Genomic DNA, 21,490 nt, shown 5'->3' with positions numbered 1-21,490 from the left:
TTCCCTGCCAAATTCAGGGGAGTTGCACCCTTTGACTTTTTGCCCCTCCAAGATTTTTAGAGCCTAGGTTTATAGGTTATTTGCCCAACAGAAATATATTTTGCAAATAGCACAAATTAAAATGAAAATAAGAATGCATCACAAGAGTATCTAGACCTGCATTGGTAATGTCTTCCAGTGTGCTGTTTCTTTATGCAGTGTTTTTGATCTTTCTTGTGTGTTTAGTCTTGCTCACTGGTCACTGTTATGATGCATTTGTCCAAGGCAGTTCTGACAAAATGTGGGTTGTAGAGTCTCTCTCTCTCTCTCTCTTTCGGTGTCTGTGTGTGTGTGTGTGTGTGTGTTTAAGCAAGAGAGAGAGAAGGTTTAGATGAAATAAAGGTTTAGGATGTAAGCAGAAGAGTTGAAATAGGAGATTACTGGAGAGTCAATTCCTTCAAGTTTGATTGTAAATTTTGTAAATTCTGATTGAATAACAATAATTCTTTACAATGTTTTGTTAGAAATTTAGTCAAATGACCACAGAATTACATAAACGGTGCATTTTATCTTGGGAATCCCTGAGCTGTATGGAATCACTATGAAAGCAGTTGCAAATTCCATCCACAATCATTAAAAAAATTGGTACCTTACCAAAATTCACCTTGCACAGATGGCTTTTTTTTAATTAATAGGGAAGACCATAATAACTTTAACTTATTTAAATAACGGTCTGTGGTTTTTGAACATTCGTGATTCCATGCCCCTTTTATACATGGGGTGGACTGTTTATCTCAAAGTGCTCTGGCAATCAGCCACTATATTTCTAAAATTAAAAAGGGGATTGAAAACAATCAGCTTTTAGAGGAACTGGAACCATGACAATATGTTTTGGATTAATTTACAAATATATGTATACATTTAAGGCCAAACTGTGGAACTAGAGAATTTCTACTACATGGTCTATCATATGCATTCTTCTGCTTTATTAGAACAGACATCATATTGAAATAATAAACATGGGAAGCCTTCACTTCTTCTTTGATGTGTATTACTAAATGTCTGACTGGCTCAAATTTAAAATAAACTTTGGTATGCTTGCACTTGAAAACTGGAAGTAGACCACAAGCAATAATTTGTTGTCAGTTTCCATATTCTTGGACTAAAGCTATAGTTTAGTATGTTCACTGTTGGGGGTCAACCCACTCTAGTCCAGTGGCCCAGAGGTGGCTCAGCTTACTCATAAGAGCACACATCATCATAACCTGATAGCAATGATTAGGATTCCCCTCATCAAGAAAGAGCCAGCACAGGTTAAACTTTTTCACATCTCGAAAGAATTCTAAAGCCACTGTTGAATAGAAGTCAATCACAACGATCCTTTAACTTTGAATATCAACTGACAGCTGTTCAAAAAGCTAAGAAGACATGTATGGCTTATGATTTCATGTAGACAGAAAATGTATTTTAATTACGTTTCTTCTAAGGACTCATTTGAAATTAAGCTATCTTTATTCAAGATACTGACCTTAGGCCTTCTTCTTTTTTATTTTCCTTTTGGGGTTAACTAGGTTTGTCAAGTACATGGAAATAGATCTACAATATCCTTGGAATATATCAGTGGGACTTTTCATGGGCAAACCACCTAATAGTCAACTTCTTTTGTGATTAACTCCTCTGTGATGATATCCAAACTGAAACTGATACATCATAAACTTTATTCTGTGTTGAAAGAATTTATATTGATGTTTTGAAATTTTAAGTGATACCTTGAATCACCTCATAAATTAGATATGTACAATGAATGAAAAAGGTAGTATCTGGAAGGCTAAAAATTTGGAATTAACCTAAATGTCTATCAACTGGATGACAGTTAAATAAAATGTGAGGTTCTCATGAAAAGGTTGTCCCCAAAAATTATTGAGTTAGAAAAGCAAGTTGTAGAACAGTATGTATCATCTATTTCTGATGAATAAACAAATAAAATATACACATATCTATGCTTGTAGTGCAAAAAAATCTGGAAAAATATACACTGAATAATTCATGTTGTGTAGGGCATCGAGTAGAAACTTTTTGTTTATATACTCCTATATTGTCTATGTGTGTACTGCTTTAAATAATTTTAAAAATATAGTATCAATTTTAAAATAATTAATTGTAATTATAACTAATTTATATACTTCATATTTTTAAAAAACTATAGCCTCTTAACTTTTTAATACAATGTGATATTCTCTCGCATTGTGGTAACTCTTTCATGGACTTTTTTTAAAGCAAGACATCTCCAAGATCAGTTCTGCCTCTTAAGTTACCTTCCTATCCTGTAAGTCTGACTCACTTGCTGGTCTACAAAGCTGACCAGATGAGCGCTGACTGAACAATGTACAATTTGTCACATTACTTCTGTGATAACGTAATACAATCATTTAGATAATGGTCAAGTAACTTGTTGAGTAGAATCTTCGTTTGAGTAAATGTGTGGAAACTGATCATTATGATGATCACTTCCTTTTCTTTGCTCCCCTCCAAGACGTATATTTTACAGAGTTAATCCAGGTGACCTTCACTCTGATGATCCACTCATTCATGAAACCCTCTAAGTAATTTCCCTAATGTGGACAATAAAAATGCATTGGGCAGATATCATTGATCTAGGACTATGCTTACTGAAATAGGGTACAGGCAGACATGCTAAGGACCTAACCCCTCAATAAATAAATGCATCTTCCTGGAATGCCAAATGTATTCAATTGTCCTTAATTTAATGCCTTTTCCTTTTTAAATACCTTTTTTATTATGTAAACAAGAATTCTTATGCTATGAATAGAATGTATAGTCTCATGAATTTTGAAGGTAAAACAAGAAAAAATTAAGATATTTTAAACCAATCCCATCCTTGTAGTGGAAGAAAACCACCTTTCCACTAAATTCCCATAGCAATTTACTTGGTATTCATAATTTTCAGCTTTCCATTGTCATACTTTATTTACATCTCTGTTAAGTATAACTTCCTGAAGGCAAAGCCTTGGGATTTTTAACTTTTGTATTTCTCCCCCATTCTTTCTCAATGTCTCTAAATATTTGTAGAAAAAATGAAAAAAATTAGACAGTTCTTATTCAAGCTTTATTACTTTAAACAAGACTGCTTGGGATGCAGTCTCTGTTATGGTAAAATGAGAGAAGGTTAACAAAGACATACATGGGATATAAAACACCTATAGAGGTTGTAATAACAAGGTTTGTGATGCTTAATTTTGAATTGCTCTGACTCTCTTTCCCTGACAAACATATACACACCCCTCTCAAGTTGTCTGAGCTTCTAGCCACTACATCAGGATGCAGTAAAAATCCTTTGCTATCCTACTGCCAAGCTAACTCCGTTTCCACCTGAAGCACTTCTGCATGAAACAGTATGTATCTCTTGATTTGTGTTTCTATATTCAAATTTCTATATTTTCTGGATGTCTCATCCTTGTCTCTAGCTCTTGAAATCAGAACCACAAAACATTAAGAGTCAAAAGACTTTTGGATAGAACTTGATCTGAGACCTAATTTATGTAAATAAGGAAACCAAGGCTCACAAGGCTTAAATAGTCTACATCAGGTCATATAAATTGGCTTTGGCAAGAGTTGGGATAACCACCTGCTCTCCTAACATTTAGTGGAGGACTTTTCCACTCTAACATTAACGTTTTATATTGAAATACCACTTCCCCTTTCTTTTTGATAAGAGTGCCCTGATTTCAATTTAGGGATGTAGTCAGTGGTGGCTAAGTGACTCACATTTAGCCAGTCAACACGGATAATGATGCTGTTTGCATTAAAGATGGAACCCAAGTTAGGTTAATGGGAGTCAGTCATGAAACTGTTAAAAGTGTTGTTTTTTCACTGCAGTTACCAAGTCAGTAAAATGTGTGCCTGGAGTTACTAATGGCTATTATTGTCACTGAATGAAGAGAACTTGATTGAGAATGAAGCTCATGCAGACAAAAGAAGAGCCAACAGATACAGAAAATACATTCCTTTTTTTCTTTTCTGAGACGGAGTCTCGCTCTGTCGCCCAGGCTGGAGTGCAGTGGCCGGATCTCAGCTCACTGCAAGCTCCGCCTCCCGGGTTTACACCATTCTCCTGCCTCAGCCTCCCGAGTAGTTGGGACTACAGGCGCCGCCACCGCGCCCGGCTAATTTGTGTGTGTGTGTGTGTGTGTGTGTGTGTGTGTGTGTGTGTGTGTGTGTGTATTTTTACTAGAGACGGAATTTCACTGTGTTAGCCAGGATGGTCTTGATTTCCTGACCTCGTGATCTGCCCGCCTCAGCCTTCCAAAGTGCTGGGATTACAGGCGTGAGCCACCGCCCCCGGCAGAAAATATATTCCTAACATCATTTCTACACCTAAATTAAGCTTTACCTAAAAGTAACCACCTTTTACCTTTCAGTCACTTCAGCCAATAAATTAGTCCTGAATAATAAACATAGTGTGATTTGGATTATGTGGACCTTTTTCAGTTTATTCCCTTTTCCCCTCCCGCTAGAAATGATTGTTTAAAAAAAAAAAAAAATGGAGAAGCATGAGGAGGAAAAGGAGGAGGAAGAAGAAAAAGGAAAAGAATAAAAAGGAAATGAATCATTTTGCTTTAATTTCTATGGAAATACAGACTCTGGTCAAACAATGAAAACTTTAGAATTGAAGTTTTTTAAAAAGTTTATCAGAGTAGTGATCCCAATAGATTTAAAAAATCATATAATTTGAAAGATAGAGGCTTAAGCATGCAATGTATATGGAAGTGTGAAAATTTTGTATCTAAATTCGAAAAGCAAAGGATAAGGTGGAATTTTAACGATGTTTCTTAAAATGACCATAGAGAGTAAATTTTAGCATGTTTTTCACGTAAAGTTGAAACTCTAAAGTGAGATGAATATAAATTTGCTGATATAAATTCAAAATACCTGAAAAACACATTTAGACTCAATAACCTTACAGCAACCAAAGGCTGTGATAATGCAAAATGATACAAAAACTATTGCAATCATCTGGCTAATTTAGGGTTATTTGATTTCACTAAAATTCCCCTACCCAGCTGCTGAAAGAGTATATTTCAAATGGTGTGGGATCAAAACATTCCCCTCCATTTCCACGATTCTGGCATGTCCAAGCCCTGCTATCCATCATAGTCCATTCAAACAGTGGAAAACCCTCCCAAGCCAGAAGCAGTCGCTCCCCCAAACTTCCACAGTGCTTTCTTTCCTCCTCTCTTGTGTTTTTACTCACTTCATATTGTCTTTTATGTATACATGTGCATCTGTGTTACAGCCCTCACTGGACTGCAAATCATTTGAGGGCAGAGTTCAAGAATTATTTAACCTCGAACTTTCTACAGCACTTAGCTCCCTGTTCCCTACAGAACAGGTGTTCAATACATACTTGTTACTGAATGCATTGGTTCTGAAATTGGTAGTGTTTCCTGACAGAAAGGGCTGACTGTGCCACAGATAAGATACGTAAGTACTCAGATACATGTGGAGAGATTGAGACAATCATTTAACTGTTTTACGAACACAATATTTGGATATTTGAAGACATCTCTGAAGTTTTTACTTTTCATCCAGATGTTTGATGTTACGGAAACACAGGCTTCACATTCAAAATAGTAATTTTTAAAGATTTACTGCCAGAGGTATATTTGGGAGGAGGGGAAAGTGACCATTTCAGGAAGATTCACTTCCATTTGAGTTTACATGGAGGTAAATAGATTGAATTATAATAATAGCATCCTATAAAATTCAGAAAAGGTTTGAGGGATGTTAATAATTGCCAGATCCTAAGAAATTAAAATGTTTGGTAGATACTGAGAGCCACAGTGGGAAGGCCTCATTAAAAAGAGCAAAGAGAAAAGCATACTGTGTTCTGTAGATAAGCTAAAGGAATACCGAACGATCTTTGGATTATCATCCAAAGATTTTAAGAACAGTTATTAAATTTATTATTAAGATGTAGATAAAATAGAAAAGTGGAGAAGGAATGTTTTAAGATACCAAAGTTAATGACTAAAAGGAAAAAAAGGTGAGTATTTTAGGACAAGGAGAAACAAAAACATTTGCAAGGAGAAATGTTACATATACATATTCTAATAGTATCAAGGGAGTTTATATGGATGGGAGTGATGGAATTAAGTGATGGTCCAATACCACCAACACTCATTTTACCTCTAAACTACCAAAAAGGCAACAAAAATATTGCAGCTAAGATTCAGAATTTCAAGCATAACAAATACAATTATTTTCCTATCGACTGAGACGTTAAAGCTGAGCACAATCTTATTTCGAATATAACAGAAATATATTCCCAAGGCTAGAGAAAGATAATTTTTATTTAACATTTGTTAGGATGCTCCCATGAGCTGCTTGGCCATGCATGTTATGCTGCCTACATGGCTAATGGGTAATCTTACTAAATGAGCCAAAAGCCACAAATAAGGCCTTGACTCATTTAACAATCATTTCACATTTCCACACTATGACCAAATTAATATTTTATGGGGCCACTCAATTCTACAGTCAGACCACTTTTCCAAAAAATTGAATTTTGTACTTATTTATTTTATGGATCATTTGTTGAAATAGATTTCAAAACAGGTTTAGGCTATTTAGATTTTTCAATGAACTGCAAAAGAAAAACTCAGATTCAGAGTTTTAGACCTAGAGAGGATATTAGAGGTCATCTAACTCAAACTTCTCATTTTATGCCTAACAAAACTGAGGTTGACGGAGGCAAAATGGCTTGGCCAAGCCTCACTAGCTTTCCTCTCTTCTAAGATGTCCGTGACTTCTCCAGTGGAAAGGAATTTCACACACATGATCTCAGAGAACACTCTTATGGAACATCTTATTTCTACCTAGGAATTATAGATGCCAATATCCAGATTTTTTTCCCGCAAGTTACTTAATAACACCCATATCCTATGTCTTTCTGTGCTACCGTATCTTTCCCCATTTGCCACACTGCATTACAAATGCTTGCCTATTTGTCTAGCTTCCCTATTAGACCATATGTGCCTTGAGAGTAGAGACTGGCTATCCGTATTTTACTTCCAGAAGCTAGTTCACTGCCTGGCATTTAAGAGGTATGCAATAAATACACGTTGAACTAACCAAGTTTGAAAAGGTGACAAGTGAATTCTTTGCATCCCCAAAATACTATTTTAAAATTACAGAAAGGGAAGTTAGTGGAGGTAAAAGCCAGACAGCAAACGAGAAGGAAGATTTAGGAACACAAAGAGGCAGAAAATACCAAATTTTTATCCACATCAAACTTGAAATAGTGAAAATCAGCCCTTACTTAAAACAAGAGTAAAACTTTATACATGTAGAGAACTGGGAAGAAATGGCAAATCCAGATGGTGACAATGAGACACTATGGAAAAGAAATAAATGCATTGGAGTTTTCATTAACATTTAATTTATTCATTTTAAATAGGCTAAGGGATTGCTTTAAAACAAGGGTCTGAAGTATGTAGCAGAGAGTTATATAATGTCTAGACAACTGAGATACTTGTATCTAATCTTATGACAACAATCCTACTTAACAGGTCCAGACACAGTGCCTTATGAGACTGAGTTAGAAGGAAATGAGGATTAGCGATTAGTCCATTACAACATTTCTTTAATAACATGAAAAAAAAGTCTAGGTGAAAAAAATCTGGGGCAAATATTAAGGAATTATTAAGCAACATTAAAAGCTACAATAAATAATTTCAGTATGTCCCATTCACTTTTACATGCACAGATTATGCTATGAATAATTTTGTCTGATTTACCAGAAGAATGCACTGAAGGTCTAGTTGGACAAGAGATAGCTAACATGGATTTAAAGGGGAAGAGGTTGTTTAAAGAAGCTAAGGGTTATCTTTTTTTTCAAAAAGGTTATTATCTCTAGAGTAAGCAATGGAAATGCTGTGGATAGTATCTTCTTTGCTCATCTCAGAGTATGGGATAACAGAATGGGGTTAATGATAAGCTTAAAAAGTTATAAAAACAAGAAGGAAGTAGCTATAAACTAGTGACTTCTTGTGATAGACAGGAGTGGTTAAAAGGAGAACCTTCAGAGTAACTGACCATTTCTTGCACCATATTATGAAGAAAGTCTCAATCAGGAGGGCTATGAAACGCAACCCCTTAATAAGACTTAGTTCTTTCATTTTTGAAGTTCGCCAGGACAGTAACTCTGAGGTATGAAACATTAGCATTAGGAACCTGGCTGAAAGGTTCAGAACTACTTTCTTTTTCTAATATATACAGAGAACTTCTTTCTGCATATAAATGAGGGTTTCATACAACTAGAAACTTAGATGAACACCCTAAAAAAGGCAGGCTCAAAACATCTGACATTTTTTCTGTTTAATTATAGTCTCATATTCTTAAAATGTTTCGGAATTTATCTGACTTTTAAAAATACATAAGCATCATTACCAGTCTGCCACAAAATATGACAAAATAAAACAAGATATCACCCAAGTGTTTACCTTAGTTTAGTTCTGCATTGTACTAGTAAATGAAGCAATCAACTATAATAACCAACCACAATAAGAAAGCTCTTACCCAGGCCATCAAAAAAGGTCAGTTAGCAGTATTTGTTTTGGAACTCCCCAGTTTTATCTTATCAATTTGTTTTTCCTTCCCTTTTTTTAGAGCAGCCTCTGCAGTGAAAGTTAAACTAAATCAAGATGGAGACAGAGCAAGGTACTGCCACAACATTATCTATCTTTGTGCCCTATTACTATTTTACCTAAACTCTAGAATGCATAAATACGTTAAAGTATTTCTGAGCATATAAAAGAAAATCACTGTGTGAGTTTCTAATTTGTATATAGACAAAATCAGCTGATTAGTAAATAGAGCACCTTCAAAATGTCTTTTCATCAAACCTATGAATATATATTTTTCTGGTAATTAAAATATAAGATCATAAATGCACTAATCTACACCATAACTAAAACCCCCCAAAAGTAAGTATGCATATCTTCACGATCTGGCTATCTACTGACTAAACATTCACTCGTTCAAGACAAAAGTGATTAAATACTAAAATATCAAACTATTTGATAGTATTTAATCTTTTGCCACCATAATGGAATGTAATGCTGAGTAAATCCAAATAAATTGGAAATTTATGGACTAAAAGAAAGTACAGACATAAAATTAAAAGTATTCTTGGCAAAAAATAAGGCTACATGCTGATATACATTTATAGTTTACTTAAATATTAATATGTGGCTTTTTTTCCCTAATTTGAACAAAAAATCAGAAAATATTCAGAAAAGGCTTTTCGTAGCTTGGGTAGACAAGTTGACTTCAGCAGAAAATAGTCTAATTATCCCTCTACTATATTTGCTTCTACTCATCAACTGGACAAAAGAAAGAGAAATAATGACAGACATATTTAAAATATAAATATGTGAAGGTATACACTAGTCATTTTTTAAATCAATTTAAGCAGTAAGATTTGCTAGAAAGCAATAGTTATTTCTTATTCCTCCTGATTTGTATGTTAGAAATTAGTAGTATATCTTTATATTCTTAGAAATAAATAATTCTGTATTTGCATAAATATATTTCTTATAAGGATTTTGGAAGCCCTGAAAATGGTTGTCTCCACAAAAGTAGAACCTTAAAAGGACAAATTTTTAATGTAGCTAAATTCAACTACTATGAACCACTATGGCCAGCAACTGCTTTGATTAGCATTCATTCTGACAGTTGGTGCCTGTTAAATAGATTGAATTGTTGGTTGCTGTTAAACAATTATGTTTTTCTGCATGACGGTCAAGCATTTCTGATACCTAGTATGTTGTAGCTTTGGCAGAAGAACTGAAGTTTGACCCATATCCAGCATAACGTGAAGGGCGTTCATATATCAGAATATGGTGAGTTAACCAGTTAACCATAGAATATGATGCTTTTTCATCTGAAATAAGGTGTCTTTGGGGGATGGCTTCCAGGACTCCCTCAGACACCAAAATCTGAGGATGTTCGAGTCTCTAATATAAAATGGTGTAGTATTTGCATATAACCTACGCACATCCTCCTGTACACTTTAAATGATCTCTAGATTACTTATAATTCCTAATAGAATGTAAATGGTATGCAAATAGTTATACTACATTTTTTATTTGCATTATTTTTACTGTTGTAGTGTTATTTTTTGTTGTCTTTTTTTTTCATGAGTATTTTCGATATGCAGTTGGTTGAGTCCCCAGATGTGGAACCCGCAGATGTAAAGGTCCGACTGTGGCCTGAAGAACAGTTTGAAGGTATCTTGGCTACTCATGTCTTACTGACTGAATCATATACACCATTAAAATATTTAATTTAAATACCTTTATTTGAGTAATTGGAAATATAACCTCATGCAACAGAAGCTGAGTGGGTTTCATTCTCTAAGTTAGCAAAACACTTAAGGATTGCCACATGGCAAGAAATAAGCCAGAAATGGCCTTTAGACTCTAAGCAGAAAATCATAAAGCAAATCTAAGATACTATTTGTATGTATGTACCATGAAAATATTGATTATGCTTTATCTAAATGAAGACATTTACTGATAGGAGGTAAGACAGGATAGTTTTTAGCAAGGGGTTAATAGGGGCCGGGCACGGTGGCTCAAGCCTGTAATCCCAGCACTTTGGGAGGCCGAGACGGGCGGATCACGAGGTCAGGAGATCGAGACCATCCTGGCTAACACGGTGAAACCCCGTCTCTATTAAGAAATACAAAAAACTAGCCGGGCGAGGTGGTGGGCGCCTGTAGTCGCAGCTACTCGGGAGGCTGAGGCTGGAGAATGGCGTAAACCCGGGAGGCGGAGCTTGCAGTGAGCTGAGATCTGGCCACTGCACTCCAGCCTGGGTGACAGAGCGAGACTCCGTCTCAAAAAAAAAAAGAGGTTAATAGGAGGAACCAAATTTATCTCAAAGCGATCAAAAGAGTGGATAAAAATCACCATTCAACTCAGGACTCTGACTCCCCATATAACAGTGAAACTTGGCCAGGCACAGTGGCTCACGCCTGTAATCCCAGCACTCTGGGAGGCTGAGGTGGGTGGATCACCTGAGGCCAGGAGTTCGAGATCAGCCTGGCCAACATGGTGAAACCCCAACTCTACTAAAAATACAAAACAAAATTTAGTCAGGCATGGTGGCGGGCACCTGTAATCCCAGCTACCAGGGAGGCTGAGGTAGGAGAATCGCTTGAACCCAGGAGGCAGAGGTTGCAGTGAGCCGAGATTGCACCATTGCACTCCAGATGGGGTGACAGTGCGAGACTCCGTCTCAAAAAAAAATAAGTGAAACTTGCATTTGACCTGGATACTGAGGAAACTATACTGACAAACTCTCCTCTATTTAGCACCAAGTCTGACCTGGCAGAAACTAAAGTAAAGACTTTGTCAGTTCAGGTATTTGTACATGTAAAATTTTCATACAGTGTAGAGCACAAACAGGAAATTAAGGAAGAAATGCATAAACCACTATTTTGTAAAGTCTTCATCTTCTTTTCAACCTAACTAGCCAATTTTGAAATGGCCTGGGAATATACTACTACAAGGAATGAATAAACCTATCTTCATTTTATTGTTGTGGTATTTGTACGATTCTACAAAAATTGATGGATAGCTGCTTCATCCCAGGCGAGGTCTTTAAAAAGTCACGTGACTGGAGCAATGCAGAAACAGAGACTGAAATTAGCATTTTGGCATTTGACTGGTTATGCTTTCTTTTCAGTCTCTCCCATAAGTTCCTGAACACATTGTCCGTTTTCATTTTAAGTGAATGGAATGCTAAAGATGTTATAGAAGAATCTAGTACCGCACTCTCTGGAGACATTACTTTCTTTTGGACATTTAGGACTATGAGCCCTAAGTTACTGTAAACATAAAACCTGTCAGCAAGGGAACTTCAACTTAGATTGTGCTTTACTGAAGTAAATGCAAATTGAAGTATCGTAAGTTGGATCATGAAGGGAGTTTGCTGTTTGCTAAAGTGAGTCCTTTTGTAAGATAAATAACTTTCTTGCAAAACAATTAATACTCCCCAAAGGACTAATGCTTTTCTGATTTCTTTATGAAAAAATCTAGATGTTTACAAAAAAATGGCAAATGAAACATTCTGGTGGATTTACTAATAAGCACTTGGATTTTCTCTTCTGTGTTCCATTCACTGCTGTATGTCCAGCTGCTTAGGAAACAGTCTAGGAGATCAGTATAGCTCCATAAGTATGTTGTAAGGGAATGAATATTTTTTCAGTGCTTGGCCTGAGTCTGAAACATGGAATGTCTCCTTTAGAGTGCACAAGGGAAGCAAGGGAAATACTAGTCCTTACCTTCTCAAATTAGTAGTTAGAACCACTTAGTTGGGAGGAGACTAATGACAAGGGGAGGGAAAAATTCTGCATGTTACAGATTTAAAAGCATACTCTCTCTCAATTGATTTATATCAATGAAAATCTGAATTTTTTTCATGACAAATTATATATTTATATTAGCCCATATTGATTCAGAAAGAAGGGAAAAACCTGTAGAAAGCCCCATAGAACTTGTCATAATAGTCTGGGCAGAAGTATATGACTGTCATTCCAAGGCAGTAACACTTTCCATAATTTCATACCCTAATGGATAAACATTTGAATTTAAAGTGTAGATACATTTTGGAAACACTCAACGAACTCAGGAAACACATGTGCTATGGTGTCATCAGGTCACACTTCAGGTGGAGCTCTGGGAAATTTTTTGGAAAATACTGGCAGAAATAGGTTGGAAGGAGAGAGACAGAACACATAAATCCATTAGCAATTGCATTTATAGCTCTTTCCATCTGTCATTTTCAAAGCATTTTTCTAATATTAGCTGCTGAAGTTCTAAGTGCACATGGCTCATATCCATTGTCTCATCTCACTTGATAAAGGTAAAGAACCGAATGCAGGAAGCATTTGTGACTTATTACTTGTTTGTGATCTAGGCAGAATTAAACGCAAGAACTTAAGTTTTGAGTTCTCAATGTTTTTCCCTATGGTGAAAATCCATGAGGCTAACTACTTCCAAGGATTGTCTTTTAACAAAATCTTCATTCTTATTCTTCATATAGATTAGAGAGAAACTCTGGAGATGAAAACATTGGTGATGTCACCCATTCTAATATAATCTATTACACTGAAGATTTGATTATACCACCTCAAGGCAAGCAAGGCCAACTTACAGATAAAATAATTATGTGATATTGGCAAGGTGTGATTAATTATATGAGGTCTACAGTTGCCATCAAAACAAACAAGACAATGAATTTCTAAGGTATTTTAGTTTTGTGTAAGATTTAGTAATTTAACTAAACTCATACCTCTCTGTCCCTCCAGAATGTAAATGATATTATGTCTGCTCATGGACAACACAAGTGGCCTATAACATTTAACAAAACTGTCTAAAGAAATTAAAAGCCAGTAATCATAGGATGAATATGGAAGGCCTGAATAGTTCCACCATTAGGTCAGTTAATTTAAACTCTAAAATATTTATATGCCTCCCACCAGAACATAAGCTTCTTGAAGAAACTTCAAAGAAACAATTAGGAAAAGTTCGTGGAATAAACTTTTCCCTAACCCAGGCTATAGTTGCACAAGAGAGTTGGGGATCTAGAAACTTCTGTGGCTAATGTCTGCAACACACTGCGATAATGACCAGGAGACTAACTAGTCATTCAAGTGAGAAAAAGCTTTGACAAGTCCAAGAAAAAAAGAGCTCACTGTCATTCACTCTGGGAAATTAAAACAAAAACAAAAACTTATACAGAAATTCAGGCCATATCTCACAAGGGGAAGAAGAAACTAAAAAAGATTAAGAGACAAAGTGAGCTTATACACATTAGAATAATATATGCTCAAATCTCTGGAGAAACTCTATTATATCACAATTAATGCAGAAACTGCAATCAAGCCAGGCTAATTTCAATAGATTCCAAGTTTTGAACAGTTCCTAGGCTATCCAAGTGGGAATTTGGCCAGGACGCTGGGGTTAATAATTCATTTTGAGGAGGGCTAATTCTTTGGGAAGCAGCCCACTCTGCAGGGGGAAACATTTGGCCCATATGAGCAAATTCGCTCTTTAAGATCACCATCTATTAGCTCCACAAGACACCATTTTTAGTGGGGGAGAAAGGGGGGAAGTAAGTTCACTTTCTCATACATATAGAAATATTTATCATGTTTTCAATAAATATATATTAATGTCAGAGAAATGGCTCAAGCATATACATTCTCAAGGAATAATTTTACAGCAACTTTTAATTACCATGATCTTAGTATAGCATCATCAGAAGAGTATTATGGCTAAAAGTAGGGGCTCTGGAATCAGACGGTCCTGGCTTTTAATCTTGGCTCTGCAGATTACTTACTGTGAAACCTTGAAGGAGCTACTGAATCACCCCAGGACTTGAATTCGTCGTTTATAGAATAGGAAAAATAATGGTACCTACCTCATAGGGTTCTTACGAGGTTTAAATAAGTCACGTATTAATTGAACAAATAGATATTGAGTGCCAGGCACTGTTGCAAGAGAGAAAAATCCCTGACCTCATCGAACTTATATTCTGGCAAGGAGTAAAGGCACTAAATGGAAAATATAGAATCTGCCTGGGGGTAACAAACTTTATGAAGACAAACAAGGTACTATATGGAGATAGAAAATAACTGGGGATGCTGCTCTTTTATGTAGGGTAGCCAGGGAGAGCATTTTGAGAAGGTGACAGTTGATCATAGACAAGTGTAGTCGGAGCCAGCTAGGAGGCAGGATGGCAAGGAGCCCAGAGCCCCACTGCAGAGTGAGAGGGGTTCAGTGGAAGGATGGGGGCTGGAGAGGGAGCTGGTGCCAGACCATCCTGGGCCTGTGGGTCATGTTAAAGGATGTAAGTACTAACATGGTGTCTGGCACATAGTAATTAAGCACGTAATAAATAGTAGCTATTTATTTATTCATACTGGGTAAATACAGTCATAAATCAGAATCATTCCTTGTTTCCATTGCTCTGTCACATAATGGGAGTTGTCTACATCAATCCTGTCATCCTCACATAGCGATATCCTAACACATTTTAAATGCTCATGATATCACTAGTGTGTGTAAATATAAACATTTTGTGATGTGTGGTTATTCAGCATCTTATTTTCCTGTTGGGGGGTCTTAAAAGTGATGTTTTTAAAAGGTATTTTGATTGAAAAAGGTGAGATAGGATGCAAAAAGAATCTTCGGCTGGGACATGTATAGAGGGAAGATGGATTAGGACAGTGTCCTTTGCATTCTCCCCAAGAACACCAGAATGTGGGAATTTTCCTTATACTAACCTGATTTGGAAGAAAGTCTTTAACTGATCTTCACATCTCTAAATTGACTACAAATTGGCCCCAGCAGTCACCACCTCGCAAGAACACAAGACATCAAAAGGATCATTCATACCCTTCCCAAAACCTGTATGGCTCCATACCACCAATAAAACAGATTCTTGGCCTGCATTCTAAGGCCTTTCACAATATCCCAAACTATTTTTCCAAATTTATATCCCACTACTCTGCAACACAAATATAAAATCCTAACCAAACCACATTGTCTTCTCTGTCCATTTTATTCCTCTATTATTGCCACCAAAACACCTTCCATCCTGCAGATATTCAAATGCTCACTATTCCTTCTCTCCTCCCCTTTTCCTATACACAGGGAACACTATGTTTCCCAAGTCCCTCTACACCTCTCCTCCCCATGAATTGGGCAGGACCATGCAACTGATCACTAGACAAAGGACTATGATGAAGGGTATGTGTGCTATTTGGGGGACTGAAGAATTCACTTGCTGCTATGAACTCCCCCAGTCCTCTCTATTGCTGCTGCAATCATGGAGGTACTTGTTAAGAGTGAGGTGTCACAAAGTGGAAGAAACTTTACATGCTGAGCTTGTATAAGGAGGACAGCCAGCCTCAAGAGAGTAGCCTACACTCATCACTGATTTTGTGTGCCCAAAAAACAACTCTTTTGTGTTAAGCCACTGAGGTTTTTGGTGCTATTTGTCGAAGCAGCATAACAAATCCTATTCTGATTGATATACAGTTCTTCAAGATCAAGCTTCCTTGATCACTACTTTGAAGTGATTTTTCCTTTCTCTGTACTTCTAAAAAAATCATACAGAGAAAAATTTTTTTTTGGATGCTGGTTAGAAATTTCTTTGTAGGAAGAATCAGCTCTATTGAAAAGGATCTTTGATAAGCCTGGGGGTTGAAAAATAGGGGTTGAAATAAATCCCCCAGGCCTGTGTTTCTAATGGCAGCCAAGTTTCTTGTCAAAGCAGGAAGCTACTCAGCCTGAATTGCTGAGAAGCTGTGTTGAGAGCTGCCTAGGAGAAGAGGTGGAGAGGCGATTAAAGTTAAGAGGCGAGGCCTGGGAAGAGATTGCATAAAGGGAGTTTTTCAAGTGATACGTGTGCTATGTGATGTGACACTTCCCCTTGACACTAAAAGTCTTCAGTAAAACTACAGAATTCACAAAATCCTGGATATGACTGGATTTCTTAAGGAAGCTGATGAAGCGGCTGAATTTCGCATCAAGTCTATGTTGGTTTAAAAGCGATTCACTTGTGCAGTCAAAGGAATCAGCTGATATCTGGGTCACACTTCATTTATATTATTCATGTAGGAGAGATATGCATTATAGTACTTGCATTATAGAAACCGGGGGTAAAAGAGTAAGGTTCTCAATAAAATGAGCCACATTTCACGCAGCTCTTTATTTTGCATGTGCCTAGCTCAGAACTGTATAGTAGAGGATCTCAGTAAAAACGTATCTATTGAATAGGTAATTGCTGCAGATCAAAACCAGTCCTCCTCACTTCTCTTTCTCATCTTGAAATGTAAACCGGCCATCATTTAGTTCCAGTTTATTTGAATTTTTTGTTAAAGGCATTTGAAGAATATTCTATGACATTTCAGTCATTTTTACTTGTTAAGTGATAGCAAGTATTTTAAGCCTTCATCAGCCACAACCTTACTAATGGGACATTGTCGTATGTATTTCTTCTCTTAGTCTGCACTCTTAACTGCATTTAATTATCTGAATTTTCTCAGGATGAAGAAAAAGAGCTCCCATAAAGGGTGAGAATTGAGAGGAAATGTAGATAAAAATGAATTTCACTATCTCACTTCCAGTTTATCTACTCTGTCATCAACATTAAAGTCCTGTTTTTGTCTCTTCAGAAAACCACATGACATTTGAGAATCTTCTCCTCTACTGCACAAATTTTAAAACCATCTGGAACACCTTCCTTCCTTCCTTCTCTCCACCTCCCTATTCGTCCATCCTTTTCTTCAAACACGAAAGTGTTTTTTCCTTATTTGGCTCACTCTTCCTATGTTTCTGAGCTCTTACATTCTACCTTAATTCTTTAGTTATTTAAAGGCATTGTTTATATGAAAACAAACTTAGACATACATAGGACAATTTGAAATAAATAATATTTACAGATAAATCCTCTGTGGTGTATATGAAAATTAAGAATCAACTTTTCTGACTTCTAATTTCAAATATTAATGAGAAGTAAAAGGGCAAAGATCAAACCAGTATATGTACACAGGAGGAAGCACTAATACAATACGTATAAAGCTATTTTTACATTAGTATGTTCGTATTCTCAGTCAAGAAGACTCGTGTCTTCTCCTTGTTAGTAAATTAAACTCACAATTATAATCTTTGAGGATCTTCCCATAATGAAAAACAATGTAAATTTCAGCTCCTCATAACTTAAGACTCAAGAACAATGTCTTTTTGGCTTTTTTTCTTTTGCAAAAAAGTACAGATATAAGAAAACTATACAGGGCCCTTGTCTTTAAATATTTAATACTTCATTTACTTATCATAGCTGGAGAATTCTGGATTATTGACACTGACTTTGTAAATAACCTAGCTATATAGCCAGTCACGTTTACAAAGATTGAATCCCTGGTTAAAATCATCAAATATAATATAGTTTTGTTTAAAAGTGCAAACATTTGGCCGGGCACGGTGGCTCACGCCTGTAATCCCAGTACTTTGGGAGGCCGAGGTGGGCGGATCATGAGGTCAGGAGATTGAGACCATCCTGGCTAACACGGTGAAACCCTGTTTCTACTAAAAATACAAAAAAATTAGCTGGGCGTGTTGGCGGTGCCTGTAGTCCCAGCTACTCGGGAGGCTGAGGCAGGAGAATGGCGTGAACCCGGGAGGTGGAGGTTGCAGTGAGCCGAGATTCTATCACCACACTCCAGCCTGGACGACAGAGCGAGACTCCGTTTCAAAAAAAAAAAAAAAAAAAAGTGCAAACATTTGTGTGTGTGTGTCTCATGTTCATGCACACACACTCTGCGGGAAATTAAAGAGTGCCCATATTGGAAAAATCTCGCTACAGGAAATCAGAGAGTGCCCACGATTTGAAAGAAAATCTGGATTTCAACATTATCCTTTGCTATACAAATAAGTGGAAGTGTCTACATTACTGTCCCCAACATAGCACAAGGAAAGTGATTCCCCTCCCAGACAAGAGGTTTCTGACACTTGCCTTTATTGCCCCATCATAAATTCATAAAGGGATGTCTGCTGTAACCAGTTGGCAAGTTCACTGCATAAACATCAACACCAATTTAATGACTGTGTACACATCGTAAACTAGAGAATCTTTATACAAAGAAATCAGATAAATCAAACATGAGCTGAGGCTAAGGAGAAAGCAATTAAAGCTTTAGGTTAAGGTGGCTGTGGGAGGGGACTGTGTCACCTTAGAGCAGAGAAGAGAAAATGTGTTAATACAACTACAGTATGTATAATTAAATTAATTAATAATATAAAGTGTGTTTAAAGCAACATCTCACCAACAGATTAATAGATAAGAAACATTCAGAAGTTTTAATTTTCCCATTGTATGTGTTCAAAGAATAGGAAAAAAAGAACTCTGTGAAATTTCCTAAGGGGTTGATAAAAATAAAATGGTGGTGGTGGTGGGGTTCGGGGGTTGGGGGATGTAAAGTTGATTTACTTGCCTCTGGCTAGTAACAGGAAAAAGGAATAATCAGAACATAAAAACCTACTTGGCCATATTTCATCTCCTATAGCATATTGAAATGTTTTGGCGCCAACCCATTTCATTTTAATACCTTGAAGGCTGGTATAAAGCACCTTTAAGGCACATTGTTTTCTGAGCAATTATTTAGAGTCAATCTCTAAGAAATGCTTAAGCATCACCTGGTAATACAAACTTTAAAGTTATATTTAAAACACCCAAGGAGGTTTTTACTGAACAAAAATTAGATTGCCTATATGCCAAAGCTCCTCATCAGCTGAAAGCTGGAAGCTAAATTTGGCCGTAAGAAACTGGCTTGAAACTTCAGAAGTTCTGGGGCCAAATTCAGCCCTGTATTACTTGTATGCCTTGTTACATGAAAAAAAAAAAAAAAAAAATAGGGCTGTTCCAGTGATAGCAAGCGTTCCATTTATTCATCTCAAAAGCAATAAGATCCTAGAATTGAGCCTTCATAACACAAAATGCTTTTAAGTTTTCCCTGAGGGGAACACATATACACAATTTATGTAAAAAGAAGAAAAATGAAAGCTAAGTATTTCAGTTAAGGGTCAGAAATCAATATTTCTGTAACAGGCTAAGCAACATGCATTACTCTTAATACAAATACTTTAGAGACTTTACATTCTTCATAAAGGGGGATTTTCGCATAATTGGGGTTGAAAGTGGCAGAATATGCTCTCCCAACTTAGTTTCTATTGCTGCAAAATGAAAAAGAATATATTTGGACAGCATTTCATTGATCCCTGTCATCCGCAGTTAAAACTTCTTCCCTAAATGTCCAAGTGTGGAGCAACAGGTAACTAAATTTTAATACATCTCAGTGGAATATGATAAAGACATTGCAATATCAATAGGAGAACAATATAGAAACAGAAACTATAAATGTAAAACTAACTTTATTGAAGAAATGAGAATATGGCATTTTTCAGGTGGCAAAATTTTTTCATGACATTCTGTTATGCTGTAAGAAGTTTTAAAAAAGAAAAACTTCTGTTTGAGTAGCACAAATGTAAGTTATGATAAGATGTAGTAGGAAGAGAATGAACCTTAAGAGGTAAAGTGTAACTAAAAGAACTGAGTTTAAAAAAACAAACACCCTGACTAGTTGGTGAGCATTAACATTAGTCCTCCTTCTGTTCTCCAAAATGGAGCCAGAGTGATCACTGCAAAGGACCCATGTGATTTTGTCCCTCTACCGCTTGGCATGCTTCAGTGGCTTTCCATTATTTTCAGGCTGATGACGAAAATGTTTATCATGGCCTTCAAAGTACCTGATGATCTGGGTACCAGATGGTCTGCCTCCAGAGTCATACTGCACCTTTATCAATATTGTTTTCTCTCCTTCATCTACATTGCCCTTTCATTTTCATACCGTGACCATGCTTCCTCCTGCCACAGGGCCTTTGCACGTGCTGTTCCTGGCTTTTTCCCCTGTACCCCATCTCACAGTCCCCAAAGCCCACATCTTCCTGCTTCAGACCTCAAGTTAATTGATGCTGACCTTTCCAATCAAGTCAATTCCATCTCACTGCAATCTCTCAAAGGTCTCTAGGCTATTTTCCTGGGGCATTGACCCCAGGTGTCCTTTTAACAGGCTGTAAGCACCACAAGGGCAGCGGCAACATTATTCTTTTTAACCATTGCTGTATCTCCAGTTCCTAGCACTGGAGGTGGTTCATACAGAAAGTACTTGATAAATATTTGTGGAATGAATGAGTGAGTGAATGAGTGTCAAGGCAGAATTAAGGTTGTTAAAAAAAAAACCCACAGAAACAACCTCAAGTCACTTCTAAGCAGCTTGAAATTAAATAGTAACTCAGAGGCTATGTCAATACAGGTATTACTCAATGGATAGGATTGACTTATTCAATTATGGTTGGTGAGGCCCAGCTGAAAAAATGGGAAAGGATCATCAAACAGTACTTGTACTATCCACAAGATCCTTAATACATGCCACAGGAGGAAATGTGCTAGATCTTTAGCTCGTGCATGGCTGTCTTCATTAGCCACACTGACTCAGAAGTTAAACTTCTTTAAAAAAATACCAACACCACTTGAAAGGATATTATCTATTTACTAAGTTTTTAAATAAAGAAGCATATTACTTTTCTCCACATTTGGAATAAGTAGCCGAATAGTGGTCACTCCTAAAGAGCTGTGCTTTTGTGATAGTAAATTTTTTTTCTTTTGAGATGGAGTCCCACTCTGTTGCCCAAGCTGGAGTGCAGTGGCGCAATCTTGGCTCACTGCAACGTCTGCCTCCCAGGTTCAAGTGATTCTCCTGCTTCAGCCTCCAGACTAGCTGGGATTACAGGCGCCCACCACCATGCCCAGTTAATTTTTGTATTTTTAATAGAGACAAGGTTTCACTGTATTGGCCAGG

The 21,490-nt window shown here is 36.7% G+C and overlaps 1 protein-coding gene across 6 annotated transcripts in view; it reads right to left on the bottom strand.

The window, feature by feature from the left end:
* LOC105492656 (Meis homeobox 2) overlaps positions 1–21,490 on the bottom strand; it is a 212,607-nt gene that overhangs the window by 61,820 nt on the left and 129,297 nt on the right. The gene's annotated exons all lie outside the window — the stretch shown is intronic.

This window comes from Macaca nemestrina, chromosome 7, assembly GCF_043159975.1.
Source record: "Macaca nemestrina isolate mMacNem1 chromosome 7, mMacNem.hap1, whole genome shotgun sequence".
Taxonomy (NCBI): domain Eukaryota; kingdom Metazoa; phylum Chordata; class Mammalia; order Primates; family Cercopithecidae; genus Macaca; species Macaca nemestrina.
Note: the sequence above shows the minus strand (reverse complement) of the source record. Positions and strands in the feature narration are given on the sequence as shown.